The sequence below is a fragment of the Epargyreus clarus genome, unplaced genomic scaffold (genome assembly GCF_041222505.1).
Source record: "Epargyreus clarus isolate Ecla_fem2 unplaced genomic scaffold, WU_Ecla_fem_2.2 ptg000014l, whole genome shotgun sequence".
Classification (NCBI taxonomy): domain Eukaryota; kingdom Metazoa; phylum Arthropoda; class Insecta; order Lepidoptera; family Hesperiidae; genus Epargyreus; species Epargyreus clarus.
In genome coordinates this window covers 15,112,815-15,140,605 of record NW_027332222.1, presented here as the reverse complement: position 1 = coordinate 15,140,605, position 27,791 = coordinate 15,112,815, and the positions used below count along the sequence as shown (strand labels likewise).

Here is a 27,791-nt window from a genome sequence, read left to right as displayed (position 1 = left end):
TAAGTGTAGTACTTAATTATTTTGAATTTTTTACGCAACACCTTTTGATTTTCTCGTGTAAAAATACACCGTTAAGCATTAATACACTTTTTAGCAGTTACATTTAGGTTGTATAAATTGAAATACCACAAAATTAAAAGCGAAAATATTTTGTGGAAATACTATCATACATTCGTAAGCGAGTTTAATAACTTTATTAGTTTGGTGTCGTGTAATTAGAAGACCTATGCACAGCAGTGGGAACATGTTTATTTTCCATCATCGTTAAATCTAAACATACTTATCGGAGGCGTTCCAACTTAGTCCTTAGGCATAGTAACACATTTCATGAAGGAATCTAATCTAATAAGGTTGCTTACAGATGTCAGTGTCTCTAATCTCTAAGTTCATTTCTAATCAACCCCAGATAGAATTAGAGTCCTACTAGAGGTTGAGACAGGATTCGTTGCTACTCCGGTAAATTAAATAGGAACCCCACCCTCAAACCAGAACACTACAGTGATTAACACTTGTTATAATGCAGAACTAGGTGTACCATATTTTCAGTGCCTAAAGATCGCTTGAACTCAGTCCACGTCTAATCCCAAGTGACATTTACGAGCGGAACCTTGGCTGATCGTCGGAGATCGGCGCAACCTTTGCGTTTTCTGTTAATGTCAAATTCACAGGTATCTGTACCGTGGGTGATGCAACCTTAAGAGTTTAGAGTATCAAGCGCTGGTGCAAGTCACAAGCGAGTGTGTAACACTAGTGTAATAAAAAAAGTTAAGTTTTTACGCTTATAACTCTCCAATATTTGATGATTATACAATCCTTTATGGTTCGCTACACTTGTTTATGCTTATGAAAAGAGTCTTTGGTGTTGCTGCGTTTTGATTTGGTCTGGTGGTAAGGGAGACATATTTATCCCGAGGCCAACTTAGTCCTCTGTGGGTGAACCCAGACAAGACTTTTATCTGAGGCTCTTTACATATCAAATGCCGGCAGTACCCACTTACTATCAGATGGACTCTATCAAGCCACTTCGATATTATAAAAAAATCGTTAAAATATTACCTATTATCTAGAATAATCGTTTTACTATTAAGAGAATGAGGTTGCCACCATCGAGAAAGGACATGTTTTGGTCTTCGGAGCTTGTATATATGCAAGATGTTTAGAAAACTTCGACAGCGTGATTCAGCATCGCCATCTCTTGACGAGTGGCGGGAAGTCGCTACAAACGTAACGAAAAAACTTACTTTAAAGGTACCTAACATAACAATTTATTAAATTGCCTTCCGCCTTACACTTGGAACACACCCCAAATTGAGGTGATGATGTATATCCGTAATTATTGTTTTTGCCTAAGCGAGTGAAAGTACAATGGACTTATGAGTGATCTTACTTAATGTCAGTTATTTGAGAAAATTGGGAGAATCTTCTCTTTTTGTGATTTCAAATTATATGTTTATTTCCTGTTGTCAGGGGTCAAATATAATTTAACTTTATATGAATGTTTTGTATAAGATTAATCTTATAATTTCGTATATATGAAAGTAAGTTTTATGTGTAGTTTCGCTGTCGTGTTATGACTTTCAGAATGTTATCATGTTTGTTTGTACCTAGTAGTAACTGGATGTTAGCTTTATTTGTGCACATGTAGGTATGTCTCTTTGTTACCTAATATTATGTTTTAAAGGTGATAAAACCCTTTGTCATTCGACTCTGGAAGCACTACAACTGCCTCACCTATTTCTACCTTACATGCAGCAGTTTGAAGTGCTGCTGCGTTCTGGTATGCGAGTGATAAGGAAGCTATACAAACACTAGGCATTGTAACTTAGTCATCAGGAATGCCGACGCATCTGTGGGCGACCTCAGGTGGGACTGAAATCTTGTCTCGAGTTGATTATGAGTCCAAAGGTTGCAGCCACTTCTGTCGTAAGAGGCGACTAAAAGGGGGCTTCCGGGGTTGCAGCGGCAAGAGTGGGAGCTCGAACCGTCCAGGAAGCGACCCCGGGAAGGGCGATGGTATGTAAGGTGGTCGCATACCGTCGTAAACATCTGGTGTGCGGGAGGAGCGTAAATTGCTCCCCCAGGGCAGGGCCTGATAGGGCATCGTGTTTGGAAGACTCCGGTTGTGTTCCGCTGGAGATCCCGGAGTTCACCAAGCGCTGAGGACGGCCACCGGGGGGGTTTTAGTGCGGTAAAAATCCCGCTCCTACGGCGTCGGGTACCTTTTGAAGATTTCCCTCTCATGAACAAAAAAAAAGGTGGCAGCCACTTACTATCAGATGAACTACATTCTGATTTGTTACTTTTATAATAGACATCTACCTCTATTTCTGCCTTAAAACAACAACGTAAAGCTTCCCTGTGTCCCGGTGCGAGAGTGTGGTAAGGAAGCAAAAGTTACACGAGTCATTCCTTCTTAGTCCTCAGAGTTTGTACGCGTTTGTGGGCATACATGGGCAACACTGACAACTTAGATGCAGTGCAAGTCAAATCGCAACTTTTATTACGTAAAATACCCCAAGCTTATTAGTTTCCCAGTAAATTCCGCATAGTACAGTAAAACCAGTCCAGATTGTTTACAAAAGCTGTGTAATCTAGCGCAGGCAGACAATTAGCGTCGAGATAAACTGTCCAGATAGCACAATGAATCTGTTATGTGACTTAACGTAACTGTTCAGTTGAAGCTTTGTACGTGGCGACAATTGTGGCTTTTATGTTACCATGTTACTGTGATTTTATTACCCAACGGCGGAGGGTAATGTTTTTTCAGCGTATGCATGTGTGTTTGTATGTATGTACGTGTGCATGTATGTTCCTATGTCTCGTACTTTGGCACGCCCAAACGGCTTGAAGGATTTAAACATATAAACTGTCCCTAGTTTCGCCGCTTCCGCTTCAGTGCGGTTTTTTGTATCCTTATTAATATTTCTATCGGTGTAGTAAATAGAACAAAATAGAAATTTGTACATAGATAAGATAGCAGTCAACATGAATAATTTATCAAACCTTAAATGTTATTTTTAATAACTTAATGAGAACTGTATGACAAAAAATGTTGAGACTGCAATTTTGTTAATATTAAAAAAATGGGACTAATTTTTTTTTAAATATTTTTCTGCAAATAATTTAACCTCATTATTTAACTTTTTGTGATTCTAAAGATTTTTAATCAGACAATTTTAAAAACACTTGCCTGGCTTAAACGTCGGAACCCTAGAATACATGCGGAACCAATGAACCCTCATGCATTAAGAGCAGATGATGCGTGAAGCTCTTTATAACTGAGGTCCGTATGTAGGTCAAATGGGACCTCATTATCAAACAATAGTCGAATCAATTGTTAAAAATTTACGAATTGTGTAAAAAATATGCTTCAATGCACTTCATCGTTCCATGGGTCTCTGTATTAGGCACACCCATTTTTTTTACATTATTGATAAAAACATACAACGTAGGTAATGCTAGTTTTTGCCTAAATATTTTTAGGTATATGGACTTTAGGTTATAAGAAATAATATTTTTTTTTAGACTGAAGTAGTAAATGCAGTCCACCTTATTGTAATTGGTAACTGTTGTACATGGACATCTGTTACCATCTCCATATAGAATAAGTACTGTCTGTATCCGATCGCAGATACTTTGATGTGTCTGAGGGCTGAGATTAGAGGTCGCCTCATACCCTGATCCTGACTTACATAGTCAGCCGGCATCCACATACAACACCACTGCACTCAAACGCAGCTAGAAATATGTGTTACGTTATGTAAATTGTAATAACATCCTATTGACATAAAAGACAAGCGGTTTAGTACCCAATAGACTGATCATTTGCGTTTTTTCTTAAAAGTAATTATTCTTATTCAACGACGCATCAATATACAACTATTTCCTAAGTTCTGTAAAAGAAACAGTGTTGGTGATGACATGAGAATAATGTGTTACGGAATTGAGAATATAATACAACGAATAGATTACATCTCGATATAAACGTTGTATTATATTTTCAGTAACCACGCCAATTTATATAAATTGAATACTTTTATGAATTTGTTATGCAGGATTTATGCCTACACCCCACCTACACCTACACCTACGGGGTAGACCTACACCTACAGGTATTATGTTCACCCCAAAAATACAGCCAACTGAGTAGGTACTTACTTGCCGAATCTCCTCAGCTGAGGTCGCGTTACGATCTAGTTGTAGTATTAAATATTGAAATTGATGATTGTTAGTACCTTCACAACCCTAAACAAAAATAATATACATATTCATTTTTGGTTCCATAAAATTCCGGATAAAAAAGTATTGCACGTCACTTGCTCGATAATTGCATTTCTAGATTAAGTTAAAACGAATAGTATAATAACAATTTTTATTCATACGAGCTTAAAAACGGATATAGTTTAAAATAATGCTTCTATTTTTTTCTTTGTAACACTGTAGGTGCATATTGTAAGGTTACAGTAAGGTTACCCACCTGTGACACGATTCGCGCCATTGTTTCGCGTTTATTACGTTTCACCTAAAACGGCAGACAAAGGTCTTCGAACACGCAGCCAAGATAAATTCAATTGTTTTTTTTTTCATTATGTCACGAACAAAACGTGTCGCGTTATGTAAAAATATTTATTTTTATAATGAAATTTAACTCTTATTTACATATTTTAAATCATGTATTAATCCAGTTTATGTCATTTTTAAATGTAGAAAATAAATATTGCTTGATGCACATTTCGCCATAAATGTATATTATAATTTAAACTAAAAAAAAAATAACAAAAAAATGTGTGCTTTTTTATATTTTACATGGTGCATTATTTTTAAATACAGGAAATAAATATCTTGCGACGCGCATTTCGCCTTTAACGCATCCTACAATTTTATTCATAAAAATATAAAATAATTATAATAATGAAATAATAATAATAATAAATAAATTAATGTAAAATTCAGTCATGTTTTATTTTTTAAATTTAGAACAAATTATGTGAACCATAGACTATTAACTGTCTGGTTGCTATCGGTAAAGGAAAGGCGTGTGCGTGCGGTAAGACCAGCAATTAACTGCTTATTAAGCCGCAGTGCGGCAAAACTTATCCACGTAACTGAGTTTGACGTTCTGAATGATTTAGATCCTGTTTCGACACATTTCCATGTAAGCACTCGTTGCTCTGTTAGTGGTAAAGCGATAATGCGAATAAGAAATAAAACTCACATCATAAAATGGCAGAATGATGGAATTAGGATATTTTTTCCACTTGTAAATTGTCCGATTAAATAATGTACATGTAGACATAAATAATATTTATTTTATATGTTCTAAAATAACGTCCTATTATAGAATTATACAAAACAAGTGGTAATTACGCACAACATAATTATTTCTCCCATATAGTAGATTTTCTTTATAATATAGAAGTAGCAAATGGTACTGCAACTCATGTACATCTGTAATTAATCTCAAATAAGATTAGATTTCTATCTTAAGTCTAAGTCGGAATCCCTTCGGAATAGTTTGTCTCCCTTATCACACCCTTAAAATCAGAACACAGCAGCGCTTAGCACTGCTGTTATTAGCCAGTAACAGATATGGCGGTGATGCCTCCGGTAACGAACTACAAAGAGCTCTGTCACCTTAAAGGTAAATAGATAGACAGATAGCTCGCTCGCCCGAAGTGAGTAAACTACTTAATACTGGAATACGGAATGACGACGAAGTTACTTATTAGAGTATCCATCGAGTTGCCAATTAGTAACTATAAAGGTTAATTATTCACACACGTGCTAAACGGGAAGTTCATTGCACGGAGTGTCAATATCTTACTTACTACTAGCAAAAATGTTAACATGTCTGTACTTAATATATATATTTTTTTATAACATAGGAGTAGCAGACGGGCATGCAGTCCACCCGATCGTAAGTGGCTACTGCCGCCCATGGACATCTGTAATCAACCCCAGATAGGATTAGATATTCCTATCTGAGGTCGGCAACTGATGCGCCGCTACCCCTGAGGACTAAGCTGGAACGCCTCGGAAAATTCTGTCTCCCTTACCACACCCCTCAAACCGGAACACAGCAGCGCCTAACACTGCTGTTATTAGGTAGAAATAGGTGTGGTTAGGTAGAAATATCCTAATCACATAACCGCGTATCGCTAGAAATGGGTGTGGCGTTGGTGCTGGGATCGAATCATATTGGCTCGAAATCAAAATCCTATCTATCTTAATATTACTATACTGTGTTGAAGACTATTTTTATCTTATTATGTTCGCAGTAACTGGAGCGGAATAACAGATATTCAATATAATACGTTCAACAGAGCGCGGAGTTATGTTAAGATCTATTCCTTATTTGTGGTATCATTTACATTATTTACATTTTATCTTACAGATATATTCTTAACGTATTAAGTTTGTGTATTATGGGCGATTAATATCTATTAACTTTACATTTTATGTGGTTTTACGTCGCCATTGGAGAACCAAATAGAAAACAAGGTGATTATGTAAATTATTTATTTACTATGTTCCCTGTACGATAATCTTACAAATTCTAAGTATTTATTGAGTGAAAAGTATAGTTTTGGCTCAATTACATATTTTAACCCTAAAAATATTAGGTTTTTATGTTTTGGTATTAATTATACTTTTTCTATTTAATATCTTTTATTTGCACACCAGTCAGAAAATATCCTTTGAACTTAATAACGTTTTTTTTTACTAAGTGTTTGCGACCCTCTTCGATCCCCTTATAGAGACTTGGCGACCTCCTAGGGGATCACGACTTTGAAAAACACTGAACCAGATCCAACAAAATTACGATTTATTACAGCATTTCTGCTAAATCAAAACAACAACGCCCTAAGTTTCTCAACTCAAAACATTTGTAAAACACGGACCCGAAAAAGGCATAACTCATCTTTGATCCAATTCCCAAGGAGTTCAAGTTTGTACTTCAAAAACGGACCGAAAAGTTTGTCCTTTTATCTTATTACCAAATTAGATTCGATATTTTGTCCGCACGAGTAAATTAAATGAAGTATTATAAAGTCTCTAACAAAAGCTTTGGGCAGCTTAGTCTGCGGTAAAAGTATTGATAGCCTTGGTTTTCGAAATTTGGCTCCCTACACGTTTAGTTCGAGTATACGAATAACGAGTAGAAACTAACCTAACCAAACCTAACCTCAATGCCTGGACGTTTTGAGAATAAGTATAGTCCGCTCTGAATATAGAAATGAAACGCGTCGCACATAGTAAATTGTATGACTACACCTGCTCGCAACAACTTCAGAGCGGACTAACAGTTTGGCGAGGACTATAATAGTTCTCAAATTTGTTTGAATGTAGGCATGAATCCGAACTTCACCATTGTAAACTTTGGCCTAAATTCTTAACAAATTGGTAACTTGAGTCCAATAGTGGGAATAAATGTGACCATAATCCGAGCTAAAGTATTTTGTCTGAGCGCTGTGGCTTATAGCAACCATACTGAATTATAACTCAAAAGTTATAATTTCACATACCATTCCAATTTATTCGTCGGAAGTAGTAACGTAGAACAACTTTAGGTAACATTCGTATTCCGTCTTATCTTGCTTATTTATTTCGTTATTGTTGTTTTGTTTGTGAAGAGGTTTGTTGGGAATGTTTTTCTTACATAATTATGTCTCACTTTTGGCACAGCCTACAGCCTAAACAGCTTGACGGGTTATACCAAGTTAGATGTCTTTGGATTCGTCTAAAATGTGGGACCAAAGCTATATTTTTCTTTCGTCACCTTTATGATTATGTATCACATTTTATTTTACTTCTTTCTCTTGCATCCTTACCAATAAATAACACCTGACAACTGATATCATTATAAACCGGTTTACAACAGAATATGTTATAATGGTTCCTCTATTGCAGCGCCAACATTTATAAAATGCTTCAGGCAAGGATATCGAATAACTCGACGGAGAATTCAATTTAGAGAATATAAAACGTTTTCATAAATATCTCGAATTGAGTTAGGAAAAGACGGAAACGTAGCATTGGATATCGTATGATAAGAATATGCTCCACTTTGACAATAAGACGTATTTTGATGTATTTGTAACAACTATTTGTAATAACAGCAGTGTTAAGCACAGCTGTGTTCCTTTGATGAGAGACGTGGTGGGTTGGTGAGTGAGTGTCACCTGTAAACAACCTCAGATAAGATAAGATCCCTTCACTAGAGTAGAGTACCAAGCTGGAATTCCTCGAAAAATAATTTCGCTATTACCACACCCTTTAAACCTGAACACAGCAACACTTAACACTGTTGTTATTAAGCAGAAGTAGATGTGGAGGTGGTGCCAATGGAATCTTGTTCGACTCACAGGATTCTACTACCTTATTTTATTTACTTAAACCCGGTTTCAAATGTGTTAACCAACCTGACCCGACCAGACCAGACTAGACAACAACCCGAGGACCAAGATGGTTTCCTCATATGTAAGTCAGCCATATAGCAGACATACCCGTCGTATATATTAGTACAAGAATAAAAACAGAGAGATTGTGTTGCTTGTGCTGAAATAAATGACAAGGATATCGAATATCGTTGGATAAGAAACAAAGAGTAAAGCAGAAATAGTTATTCGTCCAGAGAACAGAGGAACAATAAAATATTACAATACGAACAAAATATGTTCAAATAGGCTGGGAGGTCGAGGATATTGTATTTCGCTTTCGATAATAAGTACTTATATAAGGAATTGATCTTTAATATACAGGGTAAATTTTTCAAATGGGCCTTCAGGACCAAATCCGAAACTAATAAGTTTATTATTTTAACTTGTTCATTCGTTACCAAGTGCGGGTAAATTTTGTAACAGAATTACAAACCAGTAACTCGATTGAGCTGAAAGTTTGAAATTTTGCACACACATTTAGTTCCGATGACAATGCATGTTTAGATTAGTGACGTCATTTTAAATCCAATATGGCGAAACAATTTGTTTATGCTCAGCTAACGTCTATGATACGGGTACCGTGGCATTGGTTATATAGGGGTTTTCGGGAGGTATTACTGCCAAGTCTTTTTCTGCCTAATTTCTTCAGTGTTAACCGCTTTCTTACATGAAGATTGTGGTAAGGCAGAGACACTATGAGACAATCTAACTTTGTATTCAGGTAGGAATTATCCTGCGGATTTTCTAAAGGAAACCTCAAATCCTATTTAAGATTGATTACAGAAATCCATGCTCCCTACGGCTTTATTTACATAAGGCATCCCAATTTAGTCCTCAGGGATGTCCCTTCACTACCTACGTCACATGTTTACCTCATTCACAAAAACGTTACCTGGTTAGCTATTACTAATGGCCTGAACTGGTACCGAAAGTTTTAACTAGTTTAGTTTGGGTTGTTCCTCGAATTTGGTGTGGCATTTGATTGGAGTGGTAGTGGAATCAAATTTAAACGGATTATAATCAGCTTTTAGTTTTGTGGAGTTTTGCAAAATATTTTAGGTAATTTTTGGGGAAAATCGTCTTATGTATAAAATATATTTGCAATAGCAGTTGGGACTATAGCAGTGATAGCCTAGTGGTTAAGAAACTCGGCCTCTCGATCGAGGGGTCCGAGGTTTAAATCCAAGGCACGCACCTCTAATTTTTCGAAGTTATGTGTGTATTAGAAATTAATTATCACTTGTTAAACGGTGAAGGAAAGCATCGTGAGGGGAAACCTGCATACCTGAAATATTTATAAAGAAAAATTCTCAATGGTATGTGAAGTCTACCAATACGCACTTGGCCAGCGCGGTAGACTATGGCCTAATCCTTCTCATTCTGAGAAGAGACCCGTGCCCAGCAGTGGGACAATAAGGGGTTGATGACGAGTGTTCTACTCCATGTAGCAAGGTTTGCGCTGAAGGAAAAATGTTTTACATCTCGTAAGAAATTTACTTATAGTTAGATTGTCAATAAATGGGTTTAAACTGACTTAAAGGACAAGGAAGGAAATTAAGGTCTTATCCTTAAGATACGTTCTTGCGCCAAAATTATTTTGCCGCCTAATTTGATTTGTTCGTTATTTTCAATGTCAGACAAAGGTAATTGATAGAATGTTAACTACATACTATTATTTTCGCTAAAATATATATGGTGGTATGTAAAGTATGTATAATGTAGATGTAGAGACTTTGAATGTAGACTTCCGCGAGGGAACAGAAAAAAATCTATTTATACAGTTGCCCGGATTCAGGGTACAATCCTAGGAGTTCATATGCAAATCTGTGCATGCATTATAGACAGAGTTTATCATCTGTTACCAAACAGTCAGTGACACTATAACCGGCTGAATTGCAACAATGTTTCGGTTATGGTTAACCAATGTGTACGTTTTACTACTTTGATTATAATCGTTATGCAAGTGGCTACTTTGGCAAACTATAAAATTGACTACCTTTCGTGTTCCTTTCCGTGAACTTACTATACTGCCTTATGAGGAGAAGTACTATTTTGCCGTTAGAAAATAGCAGTTTCTGCTTTATAGTGAAAAGATCACCGTGTAATCTATTTTCGATAATTAAGCTTTATATCTAAAATACTTTTTTTTATTTATGTTATATTTGGCGCGATTGGGAAAATAGATAAGCGTGTATTATTTGCGTAGGAGACAGTTTCGTGCGCCGATGTAACACATAATTTATATACTTTTGGTGCGTTTCGGAAAACAGATCAAAGTATATTTTTGTCGTGGTACTAGGTTGTACGGTACGCTACTCCAAAAACAGTATAATAAATTACATAATTTATTCTATAGAGATTTCGGGGTATATTTTTGCGTAGAAGCAAGTTATGCTGGGCGATGTAACACATATTTTGTTCCATTGCTTATATATTAATTTGATGTGTTAAAGATAGCGGTTCTAGGGGTCAATTTAAATTTGACCCCCAATTTTTTCGTAGATGCTCCATATATTCTTCCCGGAGGAAATAATCTATATTTTTATTTTACGTTTGGAGATATAATCATACCTATTAGAATATATAAATTCCGCGAAACAAGATAGCTGTCGAGATATCAAGATATTCAGCTGAATGCATCGCCGGCTCCCATTAGAGTAATTGACATTGTGTGGGCGTACCTTATAAATATGTTTATTAACCTACTTTATCAATATTGGGCTTAGATGAGTAAAATACATAGATAGATCACTCTTTACAAGAAAGTGTAACCAGTTTTGAGAATTGAAGTTATTGCCTAAAGTATTGTCACGTCACCGTACTAGAATATTCCTAAAATGTTTGAAATACTTATTTATGAATTACGTAAATAACGTTGTATTACGTATTTATACGTAAATAACGTTGTATTACGTATATATTTTCTGTAAAAATGTTTTTTAATTGTCAAGAATTAAAAAAATAAGTGACAAATCAGCGTTTTGTAGCTACATCCATTTTCTAGGCGGTAAGTATCTTTCTATTTTACGTATCAAATATATTGGATAAGTCGGTAGATATTACTTTATTATTAGGAGTACGAGATATAATTCCTAATGATCTAGCTATTGTAGGAGTCTGTCTGGATTAAGTTCCCACGATTCATATTGAATGTGTGTCTATAGAACCCAAAATATTGAAGTTAGATATAGAGTATGGTATTTCTTAATATTTAAATTTAATTTTATGTAGCTAGTAAGAAGCACACTAACGAAAATTTATCCAATTACTTACTAAATTGGATAATCTACTATATGCATATGAGCTTGTTGCAACTAATTTTATTAAGAAATGAGGCGGAAAATTGCAAATTTCCACTTTTTTATTTCGCTAATGTAAGACCTAATTTTTTCGCATTTTCGTTTTTGTAAACTTGCATGCTCTAAAATTTAATATACTTACCTAATAACAGCAAATTACAAGTACATTTTCTATACTCATAAGGCAGTACCTACTTGTGTTGCATTCCTTTGTGTGTGTGAAGACACAAACTACACATACTCAGTGATAATAGAATTGTTAAATTGTCTAAATAAGAATTGAACGTGGAACCTTACTTGTGACGGATACTGGTCTTCAGAGCTCGGTCTTTGATGGCGAAAACAGAGGCAGAACTTTAAGAGTTACATAACTTAAATAACATTATTATTTCTCATAGCTAAAAATCAATCTAGTAACTTTGCCTGTACGCTCCATAAGGCGCTTTCTCTCCCCTCGAAAATCGTTAATCCTGAGGATGTTGATAAGGACAATGGTACAAAATTATTAAAATCGTGTATTGTCATCGGTTTTTGATAATTCTTTAAAATTTTGAATTAAACTGAACGTTCGTAGTGGATAAAAATCGGACTCAAAGATTCCGTTACTGTTACGTACATACATACAAACGTACAACCCAAGCTAATAAAAGCGTGTTAAAAATATTAATTTATCGTATCGTTTGTAAAGATTTTAAACACTTGTTCTTTACATCAATAGTGGTGGAACTATGTGACTGAAGTGTATCCGTTAATATCAGATCCGGAAGCTATCAAATAAGTATCTGTATTAGTTAATGGCTGTTTTCGGCGACGGATCCAGGAATTTAGTTTCTTCCCCGATGGGTCCGACAAAAATCCTACAAAAAAGTTGACTTTATGGCGAAAAAAGGTCGTTGAAGAAGAAATATAAGGTTGAATACAACTCACGGAATAATTCGAAGGTCGTTCGAGCAAAAAGTCCCCATAAAGATCAAGGACAAACTTAATACATTATTTTACTTTTTGGGAAACTGGTCTACTATTTATCATACTTTACTTATAGATAAGTTAGGTTAGGTTAGGTTAGATTTTAGATTTGGGAGGAGGGTTGAGTCCTATTGCCACCCCTTTAATCCGCCCTGTCCACTTATATCTAAATACATAGATGTAATACATAATGACATTACCTATATCTTATATATAAAATTCTCGCGTCACAATGTTAGTAACTGTACTCCTCCGAAACGCCTTTACCGGTTTTCACCAAATTTTATAAGCATATTCAGTAGGTCTGAGAATCGGCTACTATCTATTTTTCATACCCCTAAGTGATAAGGGTTGTTCACCCTTAACATTTTTTTATTTATATGGCAACACAATGTTTGCCGGGTCAGCTAGTAACGTATAATTTAAAGCTCAAATATCGTAATTCGTCACATTACTCCGACAGAATGAAAGTGGCGCAAGTGGGTAGCCAATTTAGACCACAATCGATTGCCAAGTGGCTTAGTCCACTTCATTAGTGGTACGTGAGACGCATCGTGGAAGTTTCCTTAGAGCTAATCCATGTTATTTATGACCAAAGTTTTTCTTACAACTGTTTCATTTACAAGACACGTCCGTTGACCGAAACGACTCTTGACTTTCCTTCAAACGTACAATTATTTCTTGTTTTTATGTTATACAATTATTTCTACAATATAAAAATCTAACAATATAAAAATGATATTTAAGTGTGTATTTTTCTGTGGGACAATTCGGCCTAGTATTATTGTATCAATAAGATTTCGCCTTTATCTGAAATTATTCGAAACTGTGATATGGGATTTGAATATAGTTTCGGATATATTTTTATTTAGAATATCCAATATTTTTGGTCACGGTTACGGAGCTCTATAACATCTCTCACAATAACTATAATACAAATAAAAAAGGGCCAAGTTCGAGTGAACACGCACACGGAGGGTTCCGCACCACCAAAATTGCATTTATTTTTTATTTTTAGTAATTTTTATCATAACAGCCATAGTAATAAATGCAAGTGAAAATTTGAACTTTCTACTTATTACAGTTCAATAGATAAAGCTAAAAGCGCCGTAAACTAGCGGTTTCTTGAATGGCGACTTTATTTTCAAGCTATTTTTATTTTGAGTTATTGTTGTTACAGCGGTTACCGTTACGCATAGTCAAGAGATAGAGTCCTGTGACAGACGGACAGATAGTGGAGACTTGTAATATTTACCGTTTGAATACGGAACCCTAAAAATAATAGTTCAGTCCTCACGTTGACAGACAAGTGACCTTACAACAGATCGACGCTACGATAAGGTACCTTCGAAGTCTTCGAACGGACAAACGAGTCCAGATCGAATAGAAAGTGGTAGTGACAAAACAATGGGATATTAAACCCACTTTCTCTCGCTGAAACAATCTGGTAAAGTTCCCCGATACAATAGGATTGATGTTCGGCGAGATTTGGTCCGATTGATAGCGAAAAAGGTTAATACAATAAGTAAAGTTACGCAATTATTTTACTTCTTGCTAAGCTCTTAAGTCGGCCGTATGTGGGAGTTATATTGAGAGATTGTAGCCGATATTTTTCTGTACACCTTACATACAAGTATTGTACGTTCCAACTTAGACCTCAGGAGTAACGTACGCAATCTTAAAAAAATCAATCCCGGTGTTTCCGGGAATGGACATTCTTAATTGTGACATGCTGAATAACACATACGATTGAGTAACGCTTCACTCGAAGTTTGCGGTACTGGACATTCTTAATTCCAAGATACTAAATGACATAAACGAATGAATGTCGCTTCACACCAATCCCGCGATTCTGTATGGGATTCCGTTCAATTCCCGGATGCCAGTTTTTGGGATTCCGTTATCCCGGTATTGCATACCTTAGGAGTAATTAAAATTTAAGTAAAGTTACTTTCATTCATTAACTGTATCTGAACCCAGAAGTGGCAATGTTTTGATGTTGAAAAACTTTTTTTGTAACTCTATTATAAGTTATCCAAAAGCTTTGTAGTAACTGGCATTCCTGTCAGGATTCCATAATACATGTGTTTGCCGCCGGTCCTTTCTTGTCAGGATTGAGTGACATTTTATTACATCGTTTTTTATGTTAAAACAATTCAAAATCTTTGAGATACATTTTTCTATAATTCATTCTGAATCGAATGAGCTATCTATCTCTCATATTTTTCTCTATTCCTGACGTTTTTAACTTGTTCATTAGACTGTCTTATTCACATACGAATGAATATCGTTTCTTTCCAATCCCGCGATACTGCGCGAGATCTTTCGAATTCACATCCGGGATTAGTCCCCTATGTACCTACGTGCGGGATCCCGGTATTGCATATCTTATTTAGAAGTCTTTAGGCGACTACTTTCATCAAGTAGCCCGATTGTCTCATCCTTCAGATGTAGATATAACAAAGTAACAGTGCATACATTAACTGTACTCAGAACTGGCAATGGGTTTATGATGAAAAGCTTTGATTTTTCGTAGCTCTATTATTTATTATAAGCTTTGAAGTAACTGGCATTCCTGACAGGATACCATAATACTCGTGTCTGCCAACGGTCCTTTGTTGTCAGGATTGAGTGACATCGAAAAAGTTCCCGTTATTTATAAAGGAACATTATATCTCCCTTTGATATGTATCCCGTTTATTCTATAAAATTTTTCCTCATATATTTTTTAATATACAGCGTGAATTTTTCAAATGGGCATTCAGGGCCAAATCCGAAACTATAAGGATTAGCGAAAATGCTGAAAGGAGTTACGAGGCCGATTTTGATAAAAACTAAAACTGCATCATTAGTTTTTTTAAATATCTCTTTCCTTAGCCGTGAATCGAACGAGTACATTTTGAAAAAAATTACACTCTATTGTTACAGGCACATCGCATTGATCCATTTATATTGCTGGTTGTTAATACTTTACGTCACTTATTAAATACTTTTCTATTATATTTTTTAGAATGTGGAGTCTTGCTTTGAGTCATGAAATGTCAGCTGATATTTGCAATGTCTTTTATAATGGAGATATGATAAAATAATAGTGGATAAAGATGTATTAATGTAAATGTTGATGATTATGGAAGAATATATTGTATTTCTGGAATTCCTTCTGAGCGTTTTAATAGCTCAGAAGTGGGATTACTGCAAAAATATACTGTTTTTGCAACGCCCACGGATGATGGATGCTCAAAGGTCATGTTATTTTTGCTATTTTTTGTAAACGATTTAAAGAAATAATGTAGAATACACGATAATTGAAATTATAGTCGAATGAATTTATGAAGTAAATTAATACTGAAAGAATGTTGAAATATATGAATATGTTAAGATGGTGAATATTCTGTTTTAAAATGTTCGATACAAGTTTAATCGTTTTTTCGCTTCAACTGATTTTTATTTTGTTTTGAATTACGTGATGTATTTTTGCATTTTTCATAAAAATCAAGGCGTCATAATTTCGCAAATTTCACATTTCACATGTAAATAAACATTTAAAGACAGCGAAATTGGAAGTATGTTTACCAACAATCGTTGCTTAGCAACTGATAAGGGGAATATAACAAAAGCCTTTTTTCGTCGGTCCAATGTATTTAGAAATAATATTGTAAAATTTTATTTGTTTTATATCAATATTGCTTCTTCTATTCGGCACATTATGTCTGTTTTGAATTAAATATTGTGAATAGATATTTGAACTTGACTTTACTTTTAGTTCTCGCGATTAATCTTACAAATTTTAATTTTTAATTCGTATTCAAACGTATATTAAGTAAATTCATACGTCTTGTACTTAAAATGCTGTGTGAAATTCTATTTTGATGATATAAATGCATACCAGTCTCATATTACAATGAATTTTAAATTGAAGATACTCACATCGTTATACAAGCCAGCTGGTGCGGTGTGCATTATTGAATAGTTTCATAAATTAATTGAAATTGTATTTAAAACACCATAACAAAATCAGACCAAATGTTCTAACAACCTGACATTCCTATGGCATGGCTTATTCTTAGGGTTATTACTACTAAACTTATTTGGATATTTTTTTTGTCTTTGTCTGAGCGCAATAATATCAATGTTGTAAAAGTGCGTCGTATGTAATGAGGTTTAGAAATAGTGGTCATGGCGAAATAAAATATCATCCTTGACTTATTACCACCAATTCGAAATGGTGTTAGTGATGAACCAGGATGATCGTTTTTATGAAAATACTGATAAGGCCCTATCTACAGCCTTATATATTTAACTTCTTTGAAATAAACCCCATAAACGATAAATAATGTAAAATTAATTAAACGAACAATTACATAGGATTCATGTGTAAGTTTCAGATAAAGGAAGACAAACAAAGTGAAGTTATCCATAAATGCACTTTAGATGGTCTTCGTAGCCAACTGCAGAAGTTAAAAAAGCCAGCGATGATGAACAACGAAGCCGAAGTATTTCCAGATGTAGTCCGAGAGCTTGTTATGACCAGCAACGCAGCCGAGCACTGCAACCGAAGTACCAGATATAGTCCGAGAGCTTGTTATGATCAGCACTGCAGCCGAAGTATTTCCACACATAGTCCGAGAACTTGTTATGATCAGCATCGCGGCCGAAGTCTCTTTAGAAAAGATCGCAAGCCATTAATTACGGGAAATGTGTTAAGTCCCAACGTATTTACGTGATAATAAAAGAAGAGGGAAATCGACAGACTACTCATTATTATAATTTAAGGTCGAATAATAACGAAAATCCTAATCAAGATTGCTTTTGTTAAAGAAAATCTGTTAAAGCAAAATGAACAACTCGTGTCTACGTTACTGCACTTGAATAATCACCTGAAACGAAAAGTATTCGCTCCTTACAGAAGTGATACTAAAAGTACAGTGCTTTATAAATCAAAATACCTACTCTTTTTCTACTGATTATTTTTGGAAGATTTTGCAAAAGTCCTTAAGAGATTATGGTTTCCTATTCCGCACAAAATAATGTTTCTGAAGAGTTTTATGAACGTGAAAATAAGAAGATAAAGAGATAGATAAGAGAATATAGAGAAGAGATAAACACAGCAGCACGTTATCAAAAATAGACTAAAGGACAATTAGACTAACGAAGTAATATATAATAGATTAGATATATGAAATATGAAATATGTAGATTTATATGATATAAAATATGTAAGTAGTGAAAACATTTTAAGTTACAATTTTGTCAACGTGATCACAATAGTAAATCAGGAAAATCAAAATATAACCTAAGTTTGGAGTTGATACTGAATTCAAAGTGTACTTTATAACAAAGAATACCCCATACTTGGTACTTCACTTGCTCGAAATGGTATAACGTACAGAATTATAGTATGTGTAATTAAACCTTTCCTGATCCTGTTTTCTCTTTTAAGTGATAATTAACATTTAAAGACAATTGATAGTTTATATGTTTTTATTATTTCAAATAACATATTGTACTAAATGTTATATGAATGATGAGGTAGTAATGTTTTATTTGAATGGAGCATATAATTACATTTTACTTTTATAAGATGAGTACAAATAATTATTATAATGATATATACGATACGTGTATATAACATACGTATATATTCATGCAATTATTTTAATGAAATTTATGATATTGAATAATGAGAAGTAACAGTGTAAGGATATCTATACTGTCTACATATCACATGAGCTTGGTCCATGAGAGAGCATGTTCCATGCATGAGTGTTATGTGACAAATTTAGTTATCTCTTAACTGAGTAATTAAAAGTAGATATCTTATTACAAAGCCACAGGGATAGAATAGTGGTAACGATATATAATTTCATAGCATAATAAAATACGTATGTTTATGTATATGTTTTCATTTTATTGATGTGAAATTGAAATGAAATTTAAGTTCAGACAAAAATGTAATTGTATGATCCTCTTTATTCATAAATATTGAAATAGTGATTTAACTTTAAATAATTGGAAGACCATATTTATACGAGTATAAAATAAGTGATGTAAACAGTTAACACGTTAAATTAATTGACACAAATTACCTATATACCTTGACACAAATATCATGCGATATTAGTTAACTTATTCCAAGACTAAATAGACGAATCAAACCCCAGGCCATATTACAAAGTCTACGGATATTGGGCTAATTAACATATAGTAGGGTTTTAGATATATTTAACTGTACAAAATATTCATCATAGGCTTATGGAATATTTATTTTTAGAAGCAAGTGTTTTTATGACACAACTAATACGAATTAACAACGGATTAATTAAAAAAAAAAATAAGATTTGATACCGACATCAGTCTGTTTGGGGAACGAAAGGAATAGTATTTATGTTACAGTTCTATGATAAAGATTGCGATTGTGATTTATGAACAAAATTATCAATAATTGAATCATACGCATCACAGTCTCATTATGAATAGACCATAGAAAGTTATTGTAAATATTTTCTATAAATAATGTGCTTAAGACAAAATTACTGACATGCACGTAAAACCCATTGAAATTCCCTGAGCAAATTGGAACTTACTTGCAATAATAAAAATTTATTCCAGCTAAATTATATTTTATCTGAAACATAAGAAGACTTAATGTGAAAATCAGTGCTAATGATGAAATAATTAAGAGAACAGTTTTCGAGGTATTTCAAGAAGGCGTTGATGGATATAAGGAGCCAGGACACAAGTTTAAAAAAAGTTGAAGACATAGATTTTATGTTCAAGGCGGAAATAATGATTCTAGTGGAATATTAGAAATGAACTTTACCCCTTAAGATAGGGAAGAAAGATGGGGGTTTCCACGGATCTGTTTCCTTCGAAGAGTCAATCCATTGATAGAGGTACATCATACTCAACATCGATAGAGGCTGTTGTGACGTCAAGTAGACATTCTATACCTACTATAATAAAAATGAAGCAAACATACGATTAAGTAAAGGTTGATAATGAAACTGCAGAATGATGAACACAAATAGAATTGTTTAATTTTAATCGATTTTTGAAGGAGGTGGTTTTATGTTTGGCTATATATATTTTTGGAGTTCATGCTGGACCGGCAAAACCTCAGAGGTTCATGTCAACTGTATATTTTAACGAGTCAGAGACGCCAATAAGTTAACACACAGTAGATACTTCGTGAAAGTGTGTATTCCAGACGGCGTTATAAAGCTGACTGACGTTGGGAACGGGGAGGAATCGAGCGAATGCGTCTTACGGAAATTGTTAGTAAGATACGAGCGAACCGATCCAATAAGATAATTTGCTGGAAAGGAATATGTGTCATATAAATTAAATGTGATTGCTAATGCTTATTCTAATACTGTGGAAAATCAAAAACAATACCAACGGCTAAGATTTGGATTGAATGTAAAGATGCTGAAGGCTTGTATCTTCATCGAAAATAAAGTAAATTCAAGATAAGTCACCAACGAAGAATCAACAAAATACTTTGAAAAAATTGTTGGGGCTCGAAATTGTTTATATGAGTAAGAGAAGAAGCGGCATTTAAGAACTTTAAAAATAGATTTATAGGATTTAAGACTTCTTTGGATATGGAACTATTCTTTGGATATGAACTAAACTGGGAGATTTTATTTTTTTCAGGACCTATCAGAGTATAAGTTAGGTGTAATAATTACATATGCCATGAAGGACCGTTCTGAACAACACTAATTATGGCTTCACGCACTCTAGAGAATAATAATGTATGAATAAATTGACAAAGAAGCTTTAACCTTTGGATTAAAGTAATCAGTATTAAGCAAGGATATTAATAGTTAATGCCGATTTTCACAAATAGATGGACAATTCTTGCAACATCGATGGGTACCTTAGTGAGTGTTTTGAGGACATTAAAAGAACGAACAGCCGACAACAATTCGCTGGAAAATAGATTTATTAAAAAATATCGATGGAAATAGTAAAGATGAAAAATTAATAGCTGAATACTTCTATATTACGGAAAGTCATGTAGGTCAAAGTCATTAAGATAGAGCAATTTCTAAGTGAATGTAAGCTGCATCGAGTGATGAGAAACAATCATCCGAAAAATTTAGAAAACATTAATCGTACTGGACAGACTTTGAAATATATTGATTTTGCGAAATTTTATATGAAGAACCATTTTTTTGTACTGGTTGATAGCTACAACAAAAATAATCTCAGAGGGAATCACCTATTTGTGGTAACATATTTTTTTTAATTATTTGCCTTGGTCTTTCAATAAGTGTTAGTTTCAGAGAATGAACTACTTCTAACCCCAATGTTACTTTCCGAAAGATGACAAAGGTAGGCAATGTAGGGAACAGCGTTCCTGTACTAAAATGCAGATAGGCTGGGCATCTTAAGCCGTCTACCGAGCCACAGAAAAGTGGACACACAACCATGCAGATGGACGGACGACATCGTACGATTGGCTTGAAGAGATTGGATGAGAACAGTGCGAGATCGGGACTTGTGTAAGACCAATGGAAAAGCTGACATCCAGCAGTGGATGGCGACGGGCTGAAGAGAAAAATAAACGAGCATTTGTTTTGGAAGAATCTATTAAACAGGAATAATAATATTTCACAATCTTACGAGTACTGAGTCAAGCGGAGATTACCATTAATATTCTTCTACAAAAAAAAAACAGCGGTTGAGATGCTGAATGATCGAAAGTATTGCACTGCGATCTCAGATAGGTATACTTCGAGATGCACAATCAAATAACGCTGACCAGCAGTCAGAAGTTTGATGTATTGAATAACGAGGGGACTCGTTACTTTGTCGGATGGCCGAATGTTACAGGCACATCGCATTGATCCATTTATATTGCTGGTTGTTAATACTTTACGTCACTTATTAAATACTTTTCTATTATATTTTTTAGAATGTGGAGTCTTGCTTTGAGTCATGAAATGTCAGCTGATATTTGCAATGTCTTTTATAATGGAGATATGATAAAATAATAGTGGATAAAGATGTATTAATGTAAATGTTGATGATTATGGAAGAATATATTGTATTTCTGGAATTCCTTCTGAGCGTTTTAATACTATATTATACCACTATCTGATAGTGTTTCTTATAAGGGTCAAAATCTGGGAAGTTATGATTAATGACAAACAAAAGGAAAAGCTTTAATTTTAAGAAAATACATATTTTTTCATATTAATTTGGCAGTTAAGTTCCCGGACATTTGCAACACCAGAGGAGTCGCCTATGCATCGCCGGCTTTGAAGGAGAACTCTTTTTACACCCCTCTTGAAGAGCCCCATGTCATAGTCCTGAGGGAATACCTCAGGAGGAAGTTAATTCCACATTTTGCACGTACCCGGCAAAAATGATCGATGAAACCGAACCGTGGAGGACCGCCACGGGCCCAGTTGATGAGGATGGAACTTCATCCTTCGGCGAGTGGTGCGATGAAGGAAAGGCGACGTAGGCACCAGATCAAACAGTTCCTCAGAACACTCACCATTGTAAACTCGGTAGAACACGCAGAGGGAACCTATGTCCCTCCGAAGGCTTAAGGGTTCTAACCGATCAGAGATCGCTGGGTCATCGACGATTCGCACCGCGCGTTTCTGTACGGAGTCAAGTGGCTTAAGTTGGTATTGTGGTGCCCCTGCCCAGAGATGCGAGCAGTACTCCATGTGGGGCCTCACTTGCGCTTTATAACGCAGAAGGAGTTGCCCCCCAGTGAAGTACTGCTTGGCTCTGTTCAGGACGCCCAGTTTCTTTGAAGCCAACTTGGCTTTAACTTCCAAATGACTCCGATACTGCACGTTGCACGAGATGTCAATTCCCAGGATCCCTACACTTTTACCAATGGTGAGCGGGGTACTTTGGAACTTAGGCGCTATGATGAATGGGGTTTTTTAGCGGTAAACGCTCAGGCTTGTGTCTTCCAGGGGTTGAACTTACAAGGTTAAGACTATGCATTATTATGGCTATTTAAAGTTTGTGTATTCTTTTAAACATATGTGTTATCTGTGTTTCATACTTATCTATTAAACAGCTCAACCAAAGCAGAGAAGCTAATAAATTTTGATCTATTGTTGGTATTTTTCACTATATTGCCGAGGGTAATGTTTTTAGAGCGTATGTATGTATGTTTCATTCTTTGATGTGCCCTCCAGCTCATTTATTAAAACAACAAGGAACATTTATTAAAACTGTAATTAAGTGAAATCATCTCAGCCTCATTTGGGGAAATAGTACAGAAATACGCTATTGTATCCGACAACATAATTCTATCTATAGTATCTACGCGATCCCTCATATGACTACCTGACAGCGCCTTCCACTTCATTACACGAAAAAGATCGATCTTTTATTCTATTCCAGTTTATATGCCAGCCCCGCGCTTTTTTTACCCAAATGTATATTGCTTTTCGGTATATAATATATTGTTTTTGAGCTTATGTATGTATTCTTTATATGTATAATATAGGAGCAGCAGACGAGCACGCTGTCCACTAATGGTAAGTATAAGCTACTGCCGCCCATGAACATATGTAATCAAGCCCAGATAGGATTAGATAATGATAACCACAGATGCGCCGCTCCCCTTGAGGACTAAGCTGGAACGCATCGAAAAAGTATATCTCCTAACCACACACTTCAAACCAATTCAAACCAGCAGCGCTTGACACTACGGTTAATAGACAGAAATAGGTGTGGCACCGCCGTGTGGTACCGCCGGAGGCGTTGCAACTAAGCCACCAGTAGTAACGCTTCTATGGCGAACCTCAGACAAGACTCTTATGTTGATTTGTTTACAGATATCCATGGGCGGAAATAGCCACCTCTCATCAGATAGACGGCATGCTTGTTTGCCTCTATATTATATTAAATTATATGTATTTTTGTAATTTTTTCCCCGTTTTTATTTTTGAATATGACATATTCAGCCGTTGGTAACATCTAGGTACCTACATATAAGATCGGCTAAGTCCATTAGCAATACCCACGTAACACTGATCCATCATACTCTTATTGAAAGAAAGAGCGTAATAAAAATGTAAGAGCTAGACCAAAATATTCAGCCCGGAGAAAACGCTACCATACTCCATCTCTATCATATTATGTTCTTTTGACAGATTGCTTTATTTGAGCTAAAATTAAAACTTCCCTAATAGTTTCGTAATAATAACACATGGCCAGATTTAGGTATGTTATATAATGAATTAATAAGATTATTTGAATGTCTTAGCCTTAATACTGATTTGCCCAAATCAAAAAGTGTAGTCACAAGTTTAGATGGATCTAAGAGTATCAAAAACGTCTCGACTCTTACTAAAATAAGATTGTAAACAATAAAACAGGAAATTTATTACATTCAGAATCAACCCCAATCCCATTGGGTACGTAACTCACTTAGCGAACGGAAACGCGCACTGAATACTCGAGTAAGCCTTGTTTGTGGATGAATTGAGAAATTGGAGTGTAAAAGATAAGTAAAACGTAAATAAAAAGAATGTAAAAGGGAAGTCAAAATAGAGTAATAAACTTCAAATTACCATTCTATTTGTTAATGTTGTTAATGATCCAAATGAAATAATTTTGGGAGCTTACTGTTTATAAAATACCTGAGTTAAAAAAAATAAGGATAAGAGTTGTTCACCTTTAATATTTTTTATTCATATGGCAACACAACGTTTGTCGGGTCAGCTAGTAATTTATAATATTGCCCGAATTGTATTTATATATTTTTTATAAATTGCAATATACGTATTGTAAAGCTTAATCGTCTCATTTAATTCCATTTTGACTTAATTACAAAACAAACAACTTTTTTTTTTTTTTTTTTTTTTTATAATATGAGAGTAGCAGACGAGCATGCAGTCCACCTGATGGTAAGTGACTACTGCCGCCCATGGACATCTGTAATCAACCCCAGATAGGATTAGATATTCCTACCTGAGGTCGGCCACAGATGCGCCGCTACCCCTGAGGACTAAGCTGGAACGCCTCGGAAAAGTCTATCTCTCTTACCACACCCTTCAAACCGGAACACAGCTGCGCCTAACACTGCTGTTATTAGGTAGAAATGTAACTACAAACTGCATTGTAATAAAATAAAACAGCTGTACAAAAGAACAAACTACTCGCTTACAAATGGTACTTCGTTGTTGTTAGTTAACTTAATTAGACTCTATACAAGTAACTAAACAGACAGAATGTACCCGAATAAATAAATTGGTGTCTGTTAAGGTACACAGGAAAGTTGTAGTAATTATAGGGGGAAAAACACGCTGAAACGTTTCGTGTAAATTTGTCCAACACACAGCAGTTTTGATGTCCACTGTTGTGAAAGTGTGTGTGTGAATATGTACATGAATAACTGCATGCGTGCGTGCATGTATATGTGTATAAGTCACAAAAAATATGAGAGATTTTAGAGAGAGAGAGAGAGAGAGAGAGAGAGAGAGAGAGATAAAAGAAATTTATTTGTCTATTGTTGTGTATGCATGCACGTAGGCGTCTGTGATATGTATGATGTATTTATTCGGATAAATATAAAATATTACATTAACAGAAAAAAAAAATGTTGTACTTCAGAATTTAAGAAAAAAATACATTGTTTTTAATAAAAGCATTTTATTTACTTTATACTAACAACCCAGTTGAACAACTAAAAATAAAACTTTAAAATGTATGCTACAAGAAATCGAGTTAAACTAATTATTCATTGAATGGGCAACTTACTCGCGGTGCTCTGCCTTTGAAGAAGTTGGCGAAGTTAATTAAAATCCACCACCGAGTTCTTCACCACAAAACGAGGAAGAAATTTTATCGGTTTTTCTCATTATCAGTACTTTGTTCTTAGAACAGTTTGAAAATTAAAATTTATTTATTTCGATGTTAATAATAGATTCAATAAATGTTGAGTACAGTTGCAGTGTTACAGCATAATTATAATTATACTAGTAAATATTCATGATTAAACCATTAATGTCCCACTGGGCACAGGTCTCCTCACAGAATTAGAAGGATTAGGATAGTCCACCGCGCTGGCCAAGTGCGTATTGGCACGGTACAAGTATCCATACTATCTATATATCCTTATACTGTGGTATTGGTAAACTTCACATACCTTTGAAAACTTTTTTTGAGATTTCTCAGGTATGTAGGTTTGCACACAATATTTTCCTTCACCGTTTAAGCAAGTGTTAATTAATTTCTAATAAGCACATAACTTTGAACAATTAGAGGTGCGTGCCTGGGACTTGAACCTCGAACCCCTTGATTGAGAGGCCGAGTTTCTTAACCGCTAGGCTATCACTCCTCCATCAACATCAACTAAATATTAAAAACCAATACCCGGTTGCTTAAAATTTCCGTACTATGAGTATTTCCTCAAATGAGGCTTATCTAGACATGGTAATATTTGTATATCATAAATGAGCTTCACCGTTCCGTAATCGTTGTCACAATGATTTTGCTGAGATTCCGCGTTAAAAACTGACGCTAAATAAATAAACACGTTTTTGCATTATCCTATCCGATATTCATCCGATCCGGTATTTATGTTACGTAATGTCGACCCAATACTGTGGTATTGGCTTCAGCTTACGATATTTTGGGAATTTTATCGGATCTATGTAGTATCAGATGTTCTTAATATATTATTCCGGTAGTAAAGGAGCATATTGTCTATCATATAGTAAATGGCTAGTGTCACCCATTTACATCTGTAATCTCTCTTTGAACTCTCGTTTGAGTTTGATAAATAAATGCCTTGCTTTGGAACACTAAGTTTATTATTTGTCTACTTTACCGATTTCTATATATACCACCGCATCAATGTTGTTGCTGGATTTGCAATTTTAAAGTTTCCGCCGTCTATAATCATCATAAACCATCACAAATTTAAACATGTGGATAGAGGGTTTGACTATATTTGTTTGGGTTTGCAAATGTATGTACCATGATTTCAAAATCATCAATCAGTCGGCGCTCATATAAGATACGCTGTTTACATCGTTATCCAACGAAATATATTGAGCGCCGACTTCAGGAATATGTACTAAACCAACATTTATTTGAATTATTTTTTACTTTGTAGTGACATAGAAGTCGGTTGTATTTTTTGTTAAAAAATTTTTTTTCATGTAGAGGTATAAAATTTGCAAACGCCAAGCATAGACGTGGCGTGGACCGTGCTTATTACCGTTGTCCGGTACAATATCGGATCGGACAATACATGTCATGTAGGTACACTAACTAGTACGATACATGATGACCCATTCGGCTGTCGCTTGCATGTTGCACGCATGACTTTTACTTTCAATGATACGGCCGCTGCCCACTATTAGATATGATATGCTAAGCTATAGCATGGAAATAGCTGTCAGTTATGATGATTTTTAAGTAATACGAGCTTTTATCCTCCATTTAGTTTACTTTCTGAGTGAAAGAGGATTATGCATAGGTATATTATTATATACCTACATATTGGATTCATGTTTAAGCTTTGGTGAACACACGTGGTCATCTCAGTTAGTAAATAAGTATTTTATCTAATATTAACTGTTTCTTTGTTAAGTTAAGTATTTAGTAAAATTTTATTTGATCATAAATTATTTTTAAAGGCGAATAGATAAAGTATAAGGTGTATTTGAGTTTTTAAATTACGCTACAATTTTGCGAGTCAATAATATTATTAATTTCTCAATCGTTTCGCTTTTAGTGTACACCATGGTTTATTAACCAGTGAGACCGATATTTGCGACCATGACACTACACTATTTGTTGTTCTATTATTGATATTTTTTCTTTTATTTTTATATTATTAAAAGATAAAGTCATTACTTTTAAAAATTCATTGGAGAAACTATGATACCCAGTGCAGTACGATACGATTTCCTACTTCTGACACAATCCGCTAGGGGCGCTTAGAATTTGTATGGGCAAATACGTAAACAAAAAAAAAACAGTCATATTTGTCGAAACGTAAAAACTCATGGTAAGGGTACAGAAGTGACAGGAAATTATAAAAATACATTACGTTCGAAAAACAGAAATAAAGATGTTAATATAATCT

The 27,791-nt window shown here is 34.8% G+C and overlaps 1 protein-coding gene across 4 annotated transcripts in view; it reads left to right on the top strand.

The window, feature by feature from the left end:
• Positions 1-27,791, top strand: part of LOC140746980 (uncharacterized) — a 195,847-nt gene that overhangs the window by 60,629 nt on the left and 107,427 nt on the right. The window lies entirely within an intron of this gene.